We start from the raw sequence: 21,364 nt of genomic DNA, 5'->3' as shown, positions 1-21,364 counted from the left end.
GGAAGGAGGAACTTTAAAAGTCACAAAGAGGAAGAGTTGTGCAACTGCAAATATGCAGTAAGCATATTGCCAACTATTTCAAAGGATTTGAGGTTTCAAAATCATCCAGAAGCTTAACTGATTTTCACCTTGGGTTTTACGGTTCCAGGAACACCTTTATATGTTCAAGAGCCAGAAACAGTTGTATCATTTTATACAATGTACAAGTCATGATTTCAATTGTTTCAGTAATGAATGTAAACAAATGCAGTTTATGCTTCCAGCAAAAATAAAAGTTCATAACACAAAGTGCGGCAAACAACACACTTCACTCGGTAAGAAGAAGAATGCAGAAAAAAATATTAATTTAATTTATTTCCTGGATGAACTGTGCAATCTTTGAAGTTAATGAGACTCGTTTAAACCAGGAAAACTCAAGCACTGAGCTCCTGCAGGTATTGTGCACACAGTTCATGGAGACACGTCTGGTAAAAGCCAGTGACAAATATCAGTGTTGTTTCTAACTCCTGTTTCCATATCTGGGTTGTCTAGGACACAAAAACAGAAAATAAGGAACAGAACTAAGTGCCAAAGTATTTTAGGTGCCCTACCCAAAACAGTGTTGCAAGTCAGAAGACACCATTTTTAGAACAAAGTTGGTAATCAGTGCCGCACTAGGCACAAGCAGACTAAGCAATTGCTTAGGGCCCCGAGCAGCTCAAGGGGGCCCCCTATTCACTTTTTAGTATGTGCTGTGCGGGGCAGGCCACAAAAATATTCCTGCTTAGGGACCCCAATGAGCTAATACTGCCTCTGTTGGCAACTGTAATACATTTTCCGCATTAATGAATTGGTACCATCTGAGAAATGACTTGAAGTTGAGCCCATTCTGTTCTTCCAGTTCAGAAATGTGGTTGATAATTGATTTCTATAGATAAAAGGTGAAATACAGATTTTTCTAATCATTTGCAATGAAAACCTATTGTCTAAAATAATACCATGAATTAATGCTAGCTTGTTATGAATGTGAAATATGTACTCTGTTAGGAAGGTGATACAAGCATATAGGGCCACATTCACCCAGGATATATGTTGACTTCCCACTGTGGACTTTCTAACAGCCTGGTGTTGTATCAAGAAAGAGGCGCTCTCCTTCTCTTATTATTAATCATTATTATTACAGTAATGTCTAGAGACCAACCAAGAATGTGGACACGTTGTGGTAGGCACTGTACAAACACAGTAGCAAACAGTCCCTGGCCCCAAAAGCTTACAATTGAAATAAACAAGGCAGGCACAGGGTAGGGGAAGGAGTCTAACAACAAGCAGAGAGAACAATGTGATGGCAACAAATGAGCTGATTCAGTTCAAACTAGATGGAAGGATAAACAAATGTAGATCTGGGATTAGGGTTTTTGACTTCTCGAGGGCTAATTTTAAGAGTTAAGGAAATTAGTTAGGGAAGTGGATTGGACGGAGGAATTTGTGGATTTGAATGCGGAGGAGGCCTGGAATTACTTTAAGTCGCAGCTGTGGAGACTGTCGGAAGCCTGCATCCCGAGAAAGGGGAAAAAAACCATGGGCAGGAGTCGTAGGCCAAACTGGATGAGCAAACAACTCAGAGAGGGGATTAGACAAAAGCAGACAGCTTACAGGGAGTGGAAGAAAGGCAGGATCAGCAAGGAAAGCTACCTTGGTGAGGTCAGAACGTGTAGGGATAAAGTGAGGAAGGCTAAAAGCCGCATTGAACTGGACCTTGCAAAGGGAATCAAAACCAATAGTAAAAGGTTCTACAGCCACATAAATAAGAAGAAAACAAAGAAAGAAGAAGTGGGGCCGCTATACACTGAGGATGGAATGGAGATCAAGGATAACCTAGGCATGGCCCAACATCTAAACAAGTACTTTGCTTCAGTTTTTAATAAGACTAGTGAACCTTGGGATGATGGAGGGATGATAAACGGGAATGTGGATATGGAAGTGGATATTACCGCAACTGAGGTAGAGGCCGTACTTGAACAGCTCGATGGGACGAAGTCGGAGGGCCCGGACAATCTCCATCCGAGGATATTAAAGGAACTGGCGCGTGAAATTGCGAGCCCGTTAGCGAAAATTTTTAAGCAGTCAGTAAACTCGGGGGTTGTGCCGTATGATTGGAGGATTGCTAATGTAGTTCCTATTTTTAAGAAAGGGAATAAAAGTGATCCGGGTAATTATAGGCCTGTTAGCTTGACGTCTGTAGTATGCAAGGTCTTGGAAAAAATTTTAAGGGAGAAAGTAGTCAAGGACATAGAGGTCAATGGTAATTGGGATGAATTGCAACACGGATTTACTAAAGGTAGATCGTGCCAAACCAATCTGATCTCCTTCTTTGAGAAGGTGACGGATTACTTAGATAAAGGAAATGCGGTAGATATAATTTACCTAGATTTCAGTAAGGCGTTCGACACGGTTCCGCACGGGGAACTGTTAGTCAAATTGCAAAAGATGGGAATGAATACGAAAGTTGTTAGTTGGATAAGGAACTGGTTAAAGGGGAGACTCCAGAGGGTCGTATTGAAAGGTGAATTGTCAGGCTGGAAGGAGGTCACTAGTGGAGTCCCTCAAGGATCGGTTTTGGGACCGATCTTATTTAACCTTTTTATTACTGACCTTGGCACAAAGAGCGGGAATGTGCTAATAAAGTTTGCGGATGACACGAAGCTGGGGGGTATTGCTAACACGGAGAAGGACAGGGATACTATTCAGGAAGATCTGAACCACCTTGTTAACTGGAGTAATAGGAACAGGATGAAATACAATAGTGAAAAGTGCAAGGTTATGCATTTAGGAACTAATAATAAGAATTTTGGATATACGTTGGGGGCGCATCAGTTGGAAGCGACGGAGGAGGAGAAGGACCTTGGGGTGCTGGTTGATAGCAGGATGACTATGAGTCGCCAATGTGATACGGCTGTTAAAAAAGCAAATGCGATTTTGGGATGCATCAGGCGGGGTATTTCCTGCAAGGATAAGGAGGTGTTAGTACCGTTATACAAGGCGTTGGTGAGACCCCATCTGGAATACTGTGTGCAGTTCTGGTGTCCCATGTACAAGAAGGATGAATTCAAACTGGAACAGGTTCAGAGACGGGCTACAAGGATGATCCAAGGAATGGAAAAACTGCCTTATGAAAGGAGACTCAAAGAGCTTGGCTTCTTTAGCCTGGCCAAAAGAAGGCTGCGGGGGGATATGCTTGCTCTATATAAATATATCAGGGGGGTTAACGTTAGGGAGGGAGAGGAATTATTTAAGTTTAGTACTAATGTAGGCACGAGGACGAATGGGTATAAACTGGATATTAGGAAGTTTAGACTTGAAATTAGACGAAGGTTTCTAACCATTAGGGGAGTGAAGTTCTGGAACAGCCTTCCGAGGGAAGTAGTCGGGGCAAAAGACTTTCCTGGCTTTAAGACAAAGCTTGATAAGTATATGGAGGGGATGTTATGATAGGATTGTTAATTTGGGCAATTGATCTTGGATTACCACCAGATAGGTCTGCTCAATGATCTGCGGGGAGATGTTGGATGACATGGGAACTGAGTTACTGCAGAGAATTCCTTCTTGGGCACTGGCTGGTGAGTCTTGCCCACATGCTCAGGGTTTAGCTGATCGCCATATTTGGGGTCGGGAAGGAATTTTCCTCCAGGGCGGATTGGCAGGGGCCCTGGAGGTTTTTCGCCTTCCCCTGCAGCGTGGGGCACGGGTCGCTTGCTGGTGGTTTCTCTGCAGCTTGAGGTCTTCAAACCAGTTTTGAAGATTTCAATAACTCGATCCTGGGATAGGGGTTGTTATAAAATTGGATGGGTGGGGTTCTGTGGCCTGCCTTGTGCAGGAGGTCAGACTAGATGATCAGATTGGTCCCTTCTGACCTATTAGTCTATGAGTCTATGAGTCTAAATGGCACATTAGTTTTAATTTTTGTATTTTTAAGTGGATTTAGTTTGAAGGGGATCAGTTAACTGGAAAGACAAAGGAAGGAAAAGGGGACATTGAGGGGAAAAGGGTGATGGAGACAAGGCATAGGAGAAGAGGGTAAGATGGGAAGGCATGGAGAGAAGCTGAGGTGAAGAGACATGGGTACGTCTACACTGGAATAAAAGACCTGCTGCATGACCATGGCTGGCCAGGGTCAGTTGACTCAGGCTCGCAGGGCTCAGGCTGTGGGACTAAAAATTTCTGTGTAGATGTTTGGGCTCAGGCTGGAGCCTGAGCTCTGAGACCCTCCCCCATTCCAGGATCCCAGAGTCCAGGTTCCAGCCTGAGCCCAAATTTCTACCCCACAATTAAACAACCCTGTAGCTGAGCACCACGAGCCCGAGTCAGCTGACACAGGCCAGCCTTGAGTGTTTAATTGGGAAAGAATTGGAGCAAACAGTAAATCAGCACAAGACAGAAAGGGTCATCTCAAAACTGCAGAAAGTTATCTGAATCTGAATATCTGGATCTCCCTGCTTTGGCTGCTTCTGCAGCTGCTCCTATTGAATGGAGCCACTGGCTTGTTCTTCTCCGCATTTGCCCCCCAAGGCCACATGGCAGAGCAAAGGGGAGGTACCTCTTCCTTTCTGGGCAGCCTGCAGCTGACCAACACCACCTTAAAAATGGCTGATGCTATTTGGCAGGAAGGTGTCTGCTGAGAGCCAGGGCCGGTGCAAGGATGTTTTGCGCCCTAGGCGAAACTTCCACCTTGCGCCCTCCCCCGTCCCCAAGCCCCGCCCTGAGCCCCCCACCCATGGCAGCTCCCCCCCTCCACCCTGAGGCGCCCCCGTGTGGCAGCTCCCCACCCCGCCCTGATGCATCCCTCCCACCCCAGCTCACCCCTGCTCCGCCTCCACCCCAAGCACACCATCGCTGCTTCACTTCTCCTGCCTCCTCCCTGAGCACCCCGTCGCTGCTTCACTTCTCCCACCTCCCAGGCTTGTGGCGCCAATCAGCTTAGGCGCCACAAGCCTGGGAGGTGGGAGAAGCGAACCAGCCGCGGTGTGCCCAGGGAGGAGGTGGGGCAGGGGTGAGCTGGGGCGGGGAGTTCCCCTGCATGCTGCCCCCTCCTTACTTGCTGCAGGCGGCCCTCCCTGCGCTCCCCTGCCCCAGCTCTCTCTGCCTAAATGCCGGCAGCAACTGGGGTGGCGGAAGATCCAGCTGCTGCGGTCACTGCCGAAGAAAATGCCGCTCCCCAAATCCTAGCGCCCTAGGCAACCGCCTAGGTCACCTAAATGGTTGCACCAGCCCTGGTTAGATCAGCTGGGGGATGCATTAATTCAATATATGCCACTGGCAGTCACTCCTTATAGCACTCTTCCTATGGAATCGCCCCACTGAGATTAAAGCTCCCCTCCCCTAGCAGAAATTGCAAAGAAATGCAGGTGGCAGTATCCTGGCCTGCACATCCTGGAGTGAATTTCCCATGCAGCACATCTATAAAGGTTAAGATGTTTCTACACTTCACCTGAAAGAATCCCCATCTTTTAGTGTAACTGCTGACTTGACTTCTTAGAAGTAATGAACCAACCAACACTGCAAGCAAACCAAAGGCTATTAGTCAGTGGAAGCTGGAGTGTTTTTGTTTGTTTGAACCACATTTCTTTCCCATGAAAGCCTGAAGGTTGAAATTTGACAGTGTGAAGTTTTAACAGACGTTTTCACCATATAGTAAACACTTCATCTAGAACAGGACAGCGGTATCTGTGGGTGTTTAACAAGTCTGCAATCAAGCCACCACTTGTATATACCTAAATATGAATTTAGGTGCCTAGCATTAGGTACTCAAGTTTGAACTAAGCATCAGGCATAGGCCTCAGTTCATTAGGGCCATATACATAGCACATTTGGTGATAAGTAACTACTGGTGATTTCAAACAATATTTGTAACCAAGGCAAAAGGGGTTCAGATATACATGTTTAAATATAAAGGATTACAGGCCAATCCTGCTCCTATTAAAGGCAAAACTCACACTGACATTGGACCATCCGGGTGTCTTTTAAATATCTGAAGCCTTTGACTCAAACACATCTCCTGTGGGACTGTAAAAAAGAGTATTGCCTTCAAAACAAGCTATTTTGTAAGACAGAGGCAATCAGATCTGATCCTTCAATGAGACAACTGATCACTCTGGGTTCACAAGGATCATTTTGCTTCCTCACATAGAAAACTGCACCACTGACCATGTACATTATAGACCTGTCACATTTCTCTGAAGCATCAGGCAAAGGTCACTATTAAAGGCAAGACACTGAACTTGGAGTGCAACTTTTGTTAGTTGTCACTGGAATAAAGAATTTGCCTCAGCTACATGGTGCTGTAGCTCCCTCTAATTACGTTAAACATTTTGGTCTCAAGGATGTCTTCATATGCCACTTACTTAATTTCTGCCATGCCTTGCTGTGTTTGTGCTTTCTTTTACAAACCATTTCATGTACTACATGCTAGCATAAAACTTACATTCACAAATACATACACTATAAAATTAATAATTTGAAAATCAAGTCCTGGGTTCTGTGTTTCGCCAGCTTCTATTCAAAGCATTACTAACACCAAATGCTCTGATTAGGTGTTAGCGCTGAAATCAACTCTTGCAAAGAAAACCGTATTGCTGATCTCGAAACTTGGCAGTTAAAGGCAAAATGGAAGATGTTTTAACACTTACTCTTGTGAATATTTGTACTGACATTAATGGGACTATTCTCATAAATAATTATTAATAATCTTCTATATTTGTGTGCTTCCCAAAACACTTAAACAATAAATTAAACTAAATTAGAGAAGTTAATACTTATACTGACTTCAGTGGAAGCTGTGTATGTTCAGCACTGCTGAAAATCAGGCAGTAGATGTCTCAGGTTGAGCACTCAAAATTAGTGAACACTTGGAAATTCAAACCTTGGTGACCTGCCCATGGTCAAACAGTGAAACTGTGGTAAAACTGTGAATATATTCTAGGAATCCTGACATCTAGTCCTGTGCTCTAACTACTAAACCTGTATTTAGAGAACCAATTTTGACTCGTGAATTAAAACAAACAAACACACTATCTGCCTCTATTGCATTACTCAACCTATTAATTAAAATACAAAATATTCCATATTCCTGCCCAAATTAATTACTAACAATTATAAAAATTCATCTCTAAACAAAAATATACAAAGTCTAATAGACAACTAATAAGTAGCAGGTTAAAGAGTTAAAATATTGAAAGATGTTTGATCTACTCTTCTTTTGGTATTACCATTGCTCGGGTGGGTGGGGGGAGGGGAGAGAGGGAAGGAAAAGGGACCTAGCTTAGTAAGCAAACTCCCCTAAAAAAATATGTCATCTAGATCCTAATCCTAGATGTAGGGTAAAGCTAGGTAAACAGTGTTATTGTGAGTGTGTCTGGGGCAGTAGGGGATGGTTAGAGGGATTGATTGTATAAATAAGACCAGTATAGTCCTCCAGAGGCAGGTATTAAGAAGCCCAGAGAAGCTAAAGGGAGATGGAGATTGCAGAGCCAAAGAGCAGCTAAGGAAAGAGGTGAATTGAGAGAGAATTTGAGTAATTTGGGTGAGATGGGAGGCAGAGATGGCAAAATCAAGTCCTAGAAGTGATCAGGGTGATCTGGAGAAGCCTCAGAAGATGATTAGAATGCAGGCTGAAATCTTTGAGACTGGGAAGTCCCTGTAGGAAACAGGATATTAGAAAGACCTTGAGAGTGAAGAAAGGAGATCAGAGGGGACTATAGAAATCAGAGAGAGTTAAGGTAATATATAAGTGGATTTTGGTGCATTGGAGATATTCAGAGCAAGCCGGGGAGAGGAAAAAGAAGTTATATGAGAGAGTCTATTTGTTATTATTGCAAAAAACTCAGCATGCAAACAGAAACCTTGCAAACCATAACCACCTTCCTCTGCTACTCCCTAAAGTTCCTTGGTGAGGTATATAAGTTTACAGGCTTCTACATTAAAGTTCCCTTGGGCTCCAAAAAAGTGATGGAATTGGTATTTGGTATTTTTAGAGTAGTGTTGAATAACAGACTAGAATAGACTTTATATGGTTTTAATCTCCATACTGCACTACTAGAGAAGATAAAGCATGAAAAAAATACAAGTAATTTGTGAAATAATGTTTTCTTCTGCTCTTCAGACAGACCAGGAAATCTTTACTAAGCCAGTACTATTGAGAAATGTCCTTGTTATGATATGTGAATCTCTGTTCTACTGGCACTTTTATTCAATGATCAGTCTAGTACAAAAATTGGAATTGAAATGGTGTGTGCAGAGCACAGAGCATGCATTAAAATCCATGAAATCAGGACTCATTCTGTGTATTTTGCTGAAGTTTAAAAAATCTGTCAGAAACCACATCCAGAGAATAACAACACGTAACTGATCCTCATACAGATACATTTAGCATACACCAGGTTTAAGTTCTATATTGTTAAGACGACTCTGAAAATGTGAATGTGAGATATTAGACCAGATTGTGCATGGCTGTTCCACAACTTGGTAAGGGTGGGTGCAAAAAATCCTCATTGCCTTCCTAGGCAGCATCTGGGCACAACTGCAGGCCCCATGCTCCCAGGGATACAAACACTACTTCCTCTGTTCATCTGCTGGGGCTCAAGACACCCCAAAGGGGCAGGGTGGCACTGGAAGGCAGCAGGGCCATAGCTCCAATCCTCACATACAGGCCAGTGGATCAAGGGGGAGTGGCAGCATACATACTCCTGCACGCTAGTGAGCTCCCCTAGGGCTGTGATGGCTCTATCCCACTCTCAGTGCAGCACTATGATTATGCAAATAACACTCACTTTATGAGCCAAATCTTAAAATGGAGATTCAAGGTCTACCCAGCTGCACACACAAATACAATCACAAATTGCTAGTTAGTGCCTGACCATTGGTTTGCTAATGGACTTGCCTGATTTTCACTGATAATCATGAATCACAGGCATAAGTTTGTGTGGCTCTTATTTGCTTTGTATCTGTATATATATCTCCTCACTATATGTTCCATTTTATGCATCTGAAGATGTGGTGCTGTAGCCCACGATAGCTTTTGCTCAAATAAATGTGTTAGTCTCTAAGGTGCCACAAGTACTCCTGTTCTTTTTGTGTATACAGACTAACACGGCTGCTATTCTGAAACCTCTCACTTGCTTGTGGATATACACCTTTTGAAAAATTGACCGTCTATTTTCTCTGTGTCTGTTAATATATAGGGCTAGATTCTCATACACACTATTGCCCCATTACACCAGTCTGGCAGCATAAATACGCCTTAGAGTGGGTGAGACTGTAATTTACTCTCACTTCAGTGTACATGAGAATTCAGGCTTCAGGCTCTAGTGTCTTCTTTGCCTTTTTAGATGTCTGCTCTGTGCTAGGGTGATAATTTCAGGTAATTTTTCTGCAAAAACTTCCAAATCCTTTCCCCCTTCAACATGGGGATGATTCATTCCTTCTTCCAAAAATTCCCTTGCTAGGTTCTTTGCTCCCAGAATAACTGCTCTGTATTTAACACCATTGTATTGCATTTATCAGTGATCGCTCCAGTCACCTGAGCAATCTTTTGCAAATCTTTTTTAAACAAGTTATGTTGTTCCTCTTTCTGCTCGGTCTTGAGTTCTAGTGTCATCTGCAAACTTGGACATTTCATTTGCAATATGATCCAAAACCCATTTTCTATACCCAACTCTATTCTACAATATACGTCTTAAGAGGCTAATTCCTAGGATCCCTGACGTCCAACTTGGTACGTTTCCACATATGGCTATTTTTGGACTCCTGCTATAGACACTGCAGTGTTGCCAACTCTCACGATTTTATATCTCACAATATTTGGTGTTTTTCTTAAAGCCTAAGTTTCTAGAGTCAGCTGAATACATGAGAATCTCAGCTTTGACTTCAAAACAGCCCCTGAAAGCAAAGGTACTTTGAATGGAACTGAGTATGGTATATACTCCAAAAAGTTTACTCATAGTACGTGATGAGTGCTCTCAAAAAAGTAAAGTGAATCTGGAGATTATCACGATGTATATAATTCAGATAGCTTGGAAAGGATCTAGGCACCATTATGAAGCCTGGGGACTGAAAAATTAAATGTCTGTGACTTGAATATAATTTTATAGATGGTACTATATTTAAAAAGGTATTTAACATCTAGAAACACATATTCAGAAGGGAAGAGTCGATACCTGCCCAATCTGCAGCATACTTGCCAGTTCCTCAGGTTCAGAATTTATAGCCTACTGCTTATCCCTGCTTCAATCCTGATCAAAATCAGGCCACTTATAAAGGTGCCTAAATATGTTCTTAAGAAACTAACTTCAGGCTCCTATTTTTGAAAATATTGGCCACTGTTTTTAAATATATCCTAGTAACCTTGAATTCTCAGGCAAACAACTCTTACAATACAGTTAGAGGTGGAGAGATTTACCAGCCACTTTTCTTCCCTTAATAGAACCAGAGATGGCCCCAACCTGTAAAATATGGACCTGGATCTAATCTTCTGCAGAGTTAAACTCAGGCCCATATTTAATTTCAGCCTTGTAGTTATAAAAAGTAAATGCTTGAAATCCTAGAGATTCTAAATTAAGAGTAAATTTGTGAAAAAAATCCCAAATGTTTGAAACTCTGGAAATACAGGGGTAAGATTCCACAAATAAACTTAAATCCATATCAATACCACAGAAACCTATACAACCACACTTTGTACCTTTTATCAATTTCTGTATGAGCCAAATGCTCCCACTTTAATAGCCTGTGCTTTGCCTAATCATTGCAGCTGGTTAAAACCAATAATCAAACCTTCTTTGAATGAAAAATGGCTTTTCAACAAAATGGAAATTTTTGTGGAGAAAATTCTGATTTTGTTTAACTTTTTTAAGGGAAAAGAACATTTCTGACAAGCTCTAATAATACCATGTGAACTATAACCTCACTGCACAGGGGCCCTACCTTCCAGGAATGAGCCATTTAGAGTACATCATCTTGCTTCTTACCTACCAGACACAGGGCAGGTCTACACTCGGAGTGCTACACTGGCACAGCTGCGCTGCTGTAGAGTATCTGGTGAAGATGCTCTATTCTGACAGAAGAGTGCTGTCCCGTTGGCACAGTTACTCCACCTCTGCAAGCGGCAGAAGCTATGTTGGCAAGAGAGCATGTCCCACTGACATAGTGTGGATGTGGACAGCGCTTAGGTCGCTGTAACTTGTGTCGCTTAGGGAGGTGTCTTTTTTACCACCCTGAGTGACATAAATTAGATTGATTTAAGTGATAGTGTAGACCTGCTCACAGATCAATGACCAAATCCTCCCACTCTCATATTCCCACTCCAGATTGGAGACAATACTATTTTCATATCTCACCACGTACATATGATCTGCAACCACCTGTACTAGCTAACATTCCACTACCTTTTTCATACACATTACAGATACCACTGCACTTAAAAGTGTACAAGTAGTGTTTTGTCTTGTTAGTTCAATAAAAATATTTAGGGATCAAAACATCTTTAAATTCCATAAGCTTTAATACAGCAAATCATGGAAGCATGTGGTTAACTTTAGGCATCAAGAGGACCACTAACATGCTTTAAATTAAGCATGTGCGTAAGTGTTTTGCTGGATCAGAACTATAATGCCCACGCACTCACAAGTTTTCCTCCTTAGACCCTCCTCAGAGCTCTCTTTCTAGCTGTATCTACAGCCTTGAATGACACAGAGCACTATGAGCCTGATTCAAAGCCCATTGTAGTCAGTGGAAAGACTCAGCACCTTAAATGGACACGGATTTTGCTGATCAGAAGCCAGGACAGGAAGCTCTGAGGAAACATAAGAACTACCCTGTTTGTTGGTTTTAATATTTGTTTTTTGTTTTGGAATTTACTGATTGTAAATCTGCAAGGAAGAAACTCGGTAACCAGAGACTTTGCCAAGTTGTGTTATTTTGGTTATATCAGAACTCCTGAAATAAACCCAAACTCCAGAGAGAGTTCTGCGTTTAGACCTGTGCCTCCTGTGAACTCACTCAGTCTGTCTAGCTGCTCAGAACCTCAGAGTTTCCCACATCATTACAATGCTGGGTAAAATGGAGATTTGGTTACGTGTCCAAGGCCACATTATGAGCCTGATTCTCCTCGCACATCCATTTTATACCACTGTAGCCCCTTTCACGTCAATGGATTTAATTCTAATTTACCTCAGCATAAGGGAGTGGAAAATCTGATTCAGTGAGTTCAGTTGGCAGAGTCAGAAATAGATTCCCAACATTTCTGATTTTGAGTTCCGTACTCTCACCACCGCGCCACACTGCCTCTTGCTAAAACAAATATTGATTGAACCACTCAAGCTTCTCATTTCTTTTCTTAACAAAAAGGGTCTGATTAAGCTTATTTTGAAGTAATCTTTATAGAGTACAGTAGCACACCACAAATAGTACACATCTCAGAAATCTCAAATTTTCATTTGAAATGTCAACAAAGAAATACAGTTTGGGAACTTAAAAAAAATCATACATTTAGAAAAGGCCTGACATTCAAAAAGGGGCCTCTGGATGAATCAGCTTGCATTTGTGTTCATTAAGAGCATCAATTCAAATACTCTTGATTGTTTCAGTTGTTTATGAATCTCGACCTTTGTAAGGCACGAAAATGTGCTGTCTCCTAAAGATGTTCCCTGCCGATATGACACACATTTTGTATTGTTTTACTGCACACAAGCATTAATATCCCAGAGGTAATCCACCCTTCTTTTAACGGCCGATGACAGGTCCAATGGCTGAGCAAAAATCAGTTGAAGGAAAAGGAAGTCTTGTCGGAAATGAGATTAATCTTGTAACGAGTGTTCAGCCCTGATAACCCATCTGTGCAGAGAACTGCTTTAACTGGAGAGCAATTAACCTTCACCTGACAAGCTCTGTCCAACCGTTATAAACAGCATTAAAGGCACAGGATCCCCTTTTCTTCCTTTCTTTTTTTTCTGTGTAGACTAAATAATCAGATTTTTCATTCCATGAAAACTATATGTGCAACAGTGCACTGATGCTAAATCTCAAGAAAAATTATGAAATGGCAGTGGGCTTTTGCATATGCTGTGAACTGTATCTTTGGCCTTTGCCTTAGTGGCTGATCTGGTTAGCAAAAAGAAATCATTCTGACCACTTCCAGTAGCTATTGTACCAAGGGAATATCCTACATATAAGTTATCAGCGAAGTTGGTGTGAGTACGTCAAAGATTAATGACAACAACAAAAATCTTTGCAAGTTGACAAGAATTAGCTCAGTCTGCTTATGTTAAATCCCTTTTAGTTTAACAATCCTGGCAGGACAGATTGGGTCATTATACCACCAGTGTGCTCCTCAAGGCTCACGTTTAGGAACAATCTAGTTTTTTCCCCTGTGGACGGGTGGAGTTTAGGTATGCTCCAGAAGTTAGCAGGTTTGAGGTTAATGTAACTGTGAAGACTGCTCAGTACACAACTGCCTTCTTCTGCCAGATAATACCAACAGATTGGTTGGAGCACAAGTTATGTTTGAAAGCGTCTATAAGTCTAACTCTAAGAGCTGCAGTTAAAATGCCATGGTCTTTTAACTAGTAATATCAGTTTAAATAACTGTCCTTCTGAAAATGATATCCATCATTGTGGTAGCAGTTTAGGGGTAACAGAACTTGGGTCTATTTTTCAAAGGCAAGGCCACAATGTGTATGATATAGAACAAGCTCAGTGGCATAGCAGTGCTCAATCCTGTTGGCAAAGGCTAAAATACTGATCTCAGTTATACTGGCAGTAAACTGGAGTGATTCCTTGGAAGTCAAGGAGTTACTGGCTGAACAATTACCAGAATCTGGTCTAAAGACAGGAAGCAGGTTCTAAATCCCAAGGCCCTGAACAACTGGTGTGAAATTCTTGGCCTGTTGAAATCTATGGCCAAATTCCCATTGACTTCAATATGGCTTGGATAGCATTCCAGGTTTCTAAAAGATTTGTCCTTTCTATTCATGTATCTGAAACTACTTGCCTAAATATTACTATTGCCATTTGAGTTTTTATGCCTTTGTTTCTCTTTCCCTTGATCCATGTTTCTCTTTTCCATACCTAAAGTCCAGACTTGCACGTCAGTCATTGCCTAATTTGTCTGCCCAATAAGGCAAAATTTCCATTTCAGTTAATTCAAATGACTGTACCTTGCATAGTAGACTACAAGCGCCATCTTTGACTCAGTAGTCTATCTGGACCATGCCCTAAACTACATATTGGACGCGCCTGTGTTAGTTCTGGTGAGAAGTGTTAACTGAGTGGCAGAAGCACATAAATAGGGAAGGCAGAGAGTATCCCTGCCAAGTCTCCTCAGTTCCTCATTCACTCTACCTGGCCTGCCACCAAACCACCCGGCCCAATACAGGGAGGAGCCTTTGGTTAATACAGAACCCATGAGAAAAGATATTCACATAAGAAATGAATACATAGAATGGTAGACATCAAGGAAGAAAAAGACTCCTCTAGTTCATCTTGCCACCAATGAAAGATTGTTCCCTACGGTATACTTTCATAACTTTGTCCATATGTTTTTAAAGATTCAAGATCTCTAACTCATGAGGCTATGAAACAGAATAAAACCCAATCTTCGTGTTACTACTACTACAGCACATGGGGTATGAGGAAGGGGGGGTCTTAAAGAATCCCAAAGTACTTTACAAACATAACGTAATATACAGGGCCACCAATGTGATAAGACAGAATTTGTAGCTGAATGCAGTAACGGCCTATCTCTGGTCTTTATGTAAACAAATCTGGTGCACTGTGGTTTAAATTGAAACAGTGATAGCTAGAGAATTCCCATTATATTGAACACTTAGTGGTTAGTTCCTTTTAATGAATTAGATATTAGCAGATAGGAAGTTCCTATTGAAAGCATTTCCTGTATTGGTACTCCCTGATTTGGCAAGTTATCAGGGTAGGAAATGAACACAGGAAGTATCTGTCTACAGACCTTTTATCATCAAGGTAATTGCTGTGGCAGCATTTTAGTGTTTATCAAAGTAATAAACATATAGTCTAAAAAAAGATGTTTTTCAGCTCTAAAGAACAAGGCTTTAAAAAAATCTTATGTGATATCACTGTATTTAATCATAAACTTCAAAATAGCGCTCAAATGCCATCATCTGTTCCCTCTCAACAAAACTGCAAATGGTGATCAAGGTGAGAAATTTCCTTTTTCTAGTGGGAGTGCACTAATGACTAGAGAATCAGAGGACTTTTGGGTTCTCTTCACAGCTCTGGGGCTGACTCTCTCTCTGACGGTTGTAAAGTCCTTTATGGCCACATTTTTAGGTAATACCATTTTAAATAATCATTCTCCTTCCTTGGAATTTACTCACTCCAAATACTTGTAATTTATCATCTCTCTCTTCTTAATCAAGCTATGTACATTCTGCTTTTAATAAACCATTTTTTTAGCTGGTCTAAATTAGCATAGTTCCATCAAAACCAATGGAGCTACACCAATTTACATCAGTCAAAGGTCACTGTTCCCATCAATGGAGGTATGCCCTGGATGAACTTGACCCATTATATCTACTGCATTCTCCCAGCCGCTGATTTTCAAACTCTGTTTAGAAAACAATTTAATTGTCTGGCACAATGCATTATTTACACCAGTGGTTCTCAAACTTTTGTACTGGTGTCCCCTTTCACATACCAAGCCTCTGAGTGCGACCCGCCTTAAAAATGAAAAACACTTTAAAATATATTTAACACCATTATAAATGCTGGAGGTAAAGCAGGGTTTGGGGTGTTGGCTGACAGCTCGTGACCCCCTATGTAATAACCTCATGACCCTCTCAGGGGTGCTGTCCCACAGTTTGAGAACCCCGGCTTTACACACTGCTTACTGCCCAGGGTTCTTGTAATCTTTAGATGTTTAATGATGTTGTTCTTATGTTAATATTTGTTCCATTATTTTACTAGTGTAAAATAGGATGATCATTTCCACAGTGTCTTTCACCTCTAGGTCACTAGTTCAAACTAAGCACAGGAGAGCAGATTGAAAATCATTACCAATATCTATATCATGATCTAAGTGAAATAAGTTATTGTTCTCGTTTCTGTTCCTAATGGGATTGGTATCCACATAACAAAAACTGTCAGCACTGTTCTCAATGGAGCCATGCATGCTTGGGGAGAGAGAAAACATGGAAAGCAGCATGAAGAGTCTGCCCCTTGTGTGATGGGAACTTCCTCTTACTATTGATTTCCAAGACAAATCTCACCAAATATCCTGCAACCTCTATTCCCCTAAACACCCTGATGGGTATTACTATGAGACTGTACAACTCCCTTAATTGCTAAAAAATAAAGTGGGGATGAGACATTATCCAGTCTGAAAACAGCTTATTCATAATGCTGCCGACTATGTCCTGGCCCCATACACACATATCCCACACTTAGGCAGGGCTGTCCTTAGGCATAGGCAACATAGGCAGCTGCGTAGGGCACCTGAAAATTTGGGGCACCGCTGGGTCTTAGTGTCCACCCTCTTGTTTTCCTATCCCTGTTCTGACCCTTCCTGCAGGCTCCCACAGATGGCTGCTGAAGCCTGGTGAGTCTTCCTTGGGAGGGAATCTAGTAGTTAAAAGTGAAAAAACCTCCAGCCTGCCAGACCTATTAGCACAACACTGAAACTGTTAAAGAGACATTCAAGGGGTAATAAAGCCATTTAACAGGCGTTTGGTATATACAAGGTATATACTGACAGGTTTCAGAGTGGTAGTCCTGTTAGTCTGTATCAGCAAAAACAAGGACGAGTCCTTGTGTCACCTCAAAGACTAACAAATTATTTGGGCATAAGCTTCTGTGGACTAGAACCCATTTCATCAGATGTCCACGAAAGCTTATGCCCAAATAAATTTTTATACTGTCAGTTTCTGACTTTACTGACAAAAACAGTTGTGCATTAATGTAATATTTACACAGAACATGTCAGTCTACAGGACCTTAGTTTAAAATTTGCTTTAAAAATATTTCATTAGTGAGCTGGTGAAGATTATAAAATCACATTTCTAAAAAATGCTTGCATAGAGTTTTAGATGCACAATCATCTTTAGCCTTAAATGTGTGGATCTTCAGACATACAGTTTTTTAAATAAATCCTTCAAAAGACGTCCCTTATCTAAAATACACATTTTAATTACTATAGTTAAAAAAAAAAGTGCTTCCAAGTCTTCCTGTGTCCTTTCTGTCCATCCCTTCACCACCTCTCCCCCCACTCCCCACTGAAGAGAGCCCTTAAAGGGACAACAGTCCTTCCCTTCCAGATAGCTGGACAGTTTCCCTTTCTTTACTTCTGACTATCCGACAAACTAGTTTTAAAAGAACCCTCCAGCAAAATCAGTACCTTAGTAAGACAAAATCCTTGTTATACCTAAAATCTTTGGAAACATATTTTTTTTAAGTTGGTGAAATTTCATAACCATGTCCCTTGTTATGGAGATCACACAAAGTAAATTACTGTTCCCTTTTTCTAAAAGCAATGAACATTGTTATGAACACACTAAACCTCTCTGATTAATTTAAAAGAATGTCTTTGTTTCAGTGAGTTAAATATGTAGTAATCTGGAACGCTGGCTTAAGATTTGAGTACATTTAAAATATAAATTCAGTTTAGAAATACTGATTAAGAAAATGTAAAACAGAGAAGAGCTGCATCATATATTCCATTATATGTAATGTTGTATTCAGCAGGACAGCTGACTCACCCTTACTATGAAGTTTTTGCAAATAAATCTCTGACAAACTTCAGGGCATATCAAAAAACCTGTGACTGACATTTTTCATTCCCAAATTTTAGTGCTTTTAATTAGGTACTTTCTTCATGTCCATTCTGCATGAGGGAGAGGGCATGGAAGTCTCTGCATGAGGCAGGTCAGGCATCTCATTATCCTTTGCTGTCAAGTCCCTCCTCCCCCTCCCCCACCAGGCTGTGAGCTTGGGCTGCCATCCGGCATAGGGGCACCAGTTTAATAATACTGCGTAGGGCCCCATAAATCCTAAGGACGGCCCTGCACTTACGTATAAGATTCAGTAACTGCACATGTAAACTCTTGGGGCAAGTCTCATGGCCACTTCTCTGTTCTGTACAGTGATGAGCACATGCAGAGATCAACAAATAATTTAGAAATAAATAACAGTAAAATAAGCAGAGTATATGACAATTTGCTCAGTCCATTAGCATGCACCTTTTCAATGCTGACAGTAGAAATAACTGCAGGTATCACTCACCCTATTCTATCATCATCCAGCAAAGGAAGCTACTTTTTAATTAGCTGATTACTGGGCTGATTCAAAGGCTATTAGAAAAACTCCCACCGACTTCAGTAGGCTTTGGATGAGACCCAATGTGCCCCACTATTTAATTTTATCTTGCGAAAAATGATAAGTGACATAAGCCAATTTTTTTCCCATTTAACTGATTTTCGAAAGAAACCTGCTATGCTGCTTTAGAAAGCTAAGTGATATGGAGTAATCATTTTTAAATGAATGGTATCATATATTCTTATTGGATTATGAATTGCCACTTCAAAAATAAACATTTTTGTTTTGCCTTAACATTTCTTTAAAATGCCTCTGCATTTCTCACCAGGAGATCTCCAGTGTGTTCAGAATGTTTAATTCTACCAACATTACCGCTTCAAAGGCCTGTTGAAGTCTCATGGAACTTTTTCAAAAACATGCTGTTTAGAGATAGCTTAGCTTCTGTTAAAAGCAAACCAAACAAAAAATCCATTAGGTATTTTTCATCTCTTCTTCTTTACTTAAAGAGTCATTTATATGGAAACTGTATCTTTGGATCAAAGTCAGGCTTGATGCAGGCAGGCATAAATCAAGTGGAGATACAACAGGGCTGAATTTGGTCCCTTTTTTGTTTGTTTGTTTATTTTACAAGATTTAATCTACTTCTACTTGATGTCATAACTTTATGTTTGTGGCACTATAATTGTTTGGTTCTGGAAATAATTGTGGGCCTGATCCTGCAGTCCTCATTTGAACGAAACTCCAATTTAAATCAATGACAGTTTATTCTGAATTAAGGAGTACAGTATCAGGCCAAAAAGCTTTAAGGCCCTGATTCAGCAAAGCATTTAGCTGTGTGCTTAACTTTATGCAGATGAATTGTCCCATGGAAGTCAATGGGGCTATTACTTGCTTATAGTCAAGCACATGCTTGAGTGCTTTGTTGGACTGAATCCAAATGAGGAACAAGTAACAAGGACCGATGAACTTTTAATATTTTGTTTTCATGCAACTAACAGAAATACATAATACTGCACAAATGATGCTTGCGGTAAAGTAATCACACCCATCTCTAAGAAGAATATTTCTCAAAGCTTTCCATAAGATGTCAGCAGAGTTTGAAACTGCCTTCAATTTTGCTTGGTTTCAAAAATATTTGAAATAAGTATTTTGCTTTTCAAAGGAGGGGAGGGGGACAACAGTGCTATACAGAGTAGCTTAGAGTGGAACACTAAGATTTCTGATGAAAGGTTCTTGTACAGTATATATTGATTTAATCAGTACACCAGTGGTCCATGGAGACCTACAGAATTTGTAACACCAGCCCTGGCAACCTCAAGTATTCCAAATTCCTGTATCAAACATGTAGACGCTTTATCTCACAAACAATCGCTTTGAAGTCAACCACAGAAAGGAAACAAGTCATAAAAAGGAGAGTGCATATATATTTAGAGGTAGATTAGGTTAAGAGAACTGTCCACATGTGTAATTGATAAGCCATTACAAAATGTCGATTATTAATTACTCAATAGCTTTTTCTTATTAAAAATAACTGTAACTGCACTGGCAGGCAAGGAGAACAAAATAAGTGGGGGTTGCTGTAGGATGTGGAATTAAAAATTCCAGTTGAAAATAGACATTTTTGCATTTGACATTCCTTCCATCACCGAAAGGTGATAGAAAAAAAAAAGAAATTCAAGAGAAGTATGTTAATATCAACCACAAGGGGAGATTGGATTATTTTTTCATGTCATTCTGAGAAAGAAAAATAGAAGCCTACAATCAATGATACTGTATTTATTTTCTAACCCTCATTTTCTGTACATAGTGTTCTGCATACACTGTACACGTCTTCAGGTTACAATCTGCACTGGAAGAAAACATTGCTTCTTAGTATTTGATATCCCAATTGTCAGGAGGACTTCTGCCTGAAGGAACATTTTATCCTTCAGATGCCAAAAAAGATTTAGCCATTTATATGAATAATGAGTTAGATGGGTAACATAAACAAACAAATTAGATATATAACCCCTCATACTTCGGGTTTAAACAACTACTAAATTATGGGGTTTAGGAAGAAACTTTCTCTGAAGGCAGATTATTCTACATTTTTCCATCATAGGGTTTCTTGCACTTTCCTCTAAAGCAGCTGATGTTGACCACTGGTGGAGACAACATACTGAACTCTATGGACAACTGGTTTGATTCTGTACGGTTATTCCTAAAGTATATATGGAATAATTTATTCAAAAGTTCAGGATTGCTAGCAAAAAAGCTTATGAATCTATTGAGTTTTGCCAATTAGTTTGACAGCTCATTTCAGGACATTCTGCTTTCCATATAATTGAGGGACAGTTATTATGAGATAGTAGAGAGTTAGAATTCATGAGCGCATCCGCTTATTAGCTTATTTACAAGATCACAGAGATATCACATTCGAGACAGAGACCCCTGATCCTGGAAACACTCATGTACATAGTTAACTTTAAATATACCAACTAGTCCCAATAAAGTCAATTGGACTACTCCTCCTGTGCTTAAAGTTAAGAGTGTTAAGTGTTTGCAGGATTGGGCCCTTAGGCATTTTAAAGAACAGTGAATCAATGAATTATACCGACAGTCCATCTCTCTGCATATAAATCAATAAAAAAAATTCTACTCAGTTATAAATAAAAACAAAAATATTCTGAGCCAAACTCTCACCTTTAATGAATGTGTAAGGCTCCCATAGAAGTGACTAAAAGCCACATGCATAGATCCAATTTGGACTATTTAGAAGGCTTTCAGTCTTTGGTCCAGATCCTCCACTGGAGTAAATCAATGTAGTCCATCAACGGAGGTACACTGATTTACACCAGCTGAGGAGCTAGTTTGCTATTCTGAAATGGCAAAACAGTGAGAAATTACACAGTTACTTTTTACATTTTAAGCCTATAGACAGAAATGTTTATTTCTGATCACTCTCTCAGTCAAATACTTGCTTCATTTACTCTATCTAGAACAGGAATTGAACATTTTGGGACTGGAAATGATCTTCATGTTAAATATACTTGCTTAGTTTAGAGTGTAAAACTTTTAT

The 21,364-nt window shown here is 40.5% G+C and overlaps 1 protein-coding gene across 5 annotated transcripts in view; it reads right to left on the bottom strand.

The window, feature by feature from the left end:
• The window catches only part of ERG (ETS transcription factor ERG), a 204,136-nt gene that overhangs the window by 62,381 nt on the left and 120,391 nt on the right, over nucleotides 1–21,364 (bottom strand). Inside the window, exon 1 of one of the 5 annotated variants that reach the window (XM_030577740.1) lies at nucleotides 11,371–11,375. The exons of the other annotated variants lie outside the window; for them this stretch is intronic. The gene's annotated coding sequence lies outside the window, so the exon portion shown is untranslated. Of the gene's footprint in view, nucleotides 1–11,370; nucleotides 11,376–21,364 lie in introns of those variants that run through there. 5 annotated transcript variants of the gene reach the window in all.

Source organism: Gopherus evgoodei, chromosome 1 (assembly GCF_007399415.2).
Source record: "Gopherus evgoodei ecotype Sinaloan lineage chromosome 1, rGopEvg1_v1.p, whole genome shotgun sequence".
In the NCBI taxonomy this organism is placed as follows: Eukaryota; Metazoa; Chordata; order Testudines; family Testudinidae; genus Gopherus; species Gopherus evgoodei.
Note: the sequence above shows the minus strand (reverse complement) of the source record. Positions and strands in the feature narration are given on the sequence as shown.